This window comes from Sinocyclocheilus grahami, unplaced genomic scaffold (assembly GCF_001515645.1).
Source record: "Sinocyclocheilus grahami isolate Dianchi unplaced genomic scaffold, SAMN03320097.WGS_v1.1 scaffold1082.1, whole genome shotgun sequence".
In the NCBI taxonomy this organism is placed as follows: Eukaryota; Metazoa; Chordata; class Actinopteri; order Cypriniformes; family Cyprinidae; genus Sinocyclocheilus; species Sinocyclocheilus grahami.
The window spans coordinates 326764-327551 of record NW_015506261.1 but is presented as its reverse complement, the minus strand read 5'-3'; the positions used below and the strand labels follow the sequence as shown (position 1 = coordinate 327551).

The window sequence follows — 788 nt, the reverse complement described above, 5'->3', positions numbered from 1 at the left end:
CACACACACACACACAAACACACACACAGACAGACACAGACACACTCACGCACACAGACACAGACACAGACACAGACAGACACAGACACACTCACTCACACAGAAACAGACACAGACACACTCACACACACAGACACAGACAGACACACACACACACACTCACACACACAGACACAGACAGACACACACACAGACACACTCTCACGCACACACTCACTCACACACGCACGCGCACGCACACACACACACACACACACACACACACTCACACTCACACTCACACACATATTGTGTTTCCATGGTTTATGGGGACTCTCCATAGGCGTAATGGTTTTTATACAGTACAAACTGTATTTTCTATTGCCCTACACCAACCCTACCCCTAAACCTACCCCTCACAGGAAACTTTCTGCATTTCTACTTTCTCAAAAAAACTCATTCTGTGTGATTTATAAGCTTGTTTCCTCATGAGGACCTCAAAAATGTCCCCACAAGGTCAAAATTTACTATTATTACTATCCTTGTGGGGACATTTGGTCCCCCATAACGTGATAAATACACACACACCAGGTACACACACACACACACAAGGTGTCGACATGACCTTCTGGTGAATGTTCTGGCAAGTAGATAAAGTCAAGAGCAGGGTGGGAAATTATTGTGGTTAACCAGTCACAGGGGCAGATGGGTAAGAAAAATCACTCCAATCAGAGGAAGCGTCATCGACAAGATTCTAAACGTTTAAAAATCTAGTTGAAATAATCACTACATTTCCACACTAAAGAATG

General features: G+C 44.2%; 1 protein-coding gene across 1 annotated transcript in view; it reads right to left on the bottom strand.

Moving 5' to 3' along the window:
- Positions 1–788, bottom strand: part of camta2 (calmodulin binding transcription activator 2) — a 44703-nt gene that overhangs the window by 12202 nt on the left and 31713 nt on the right. The window lies entirely within an intron of this gene.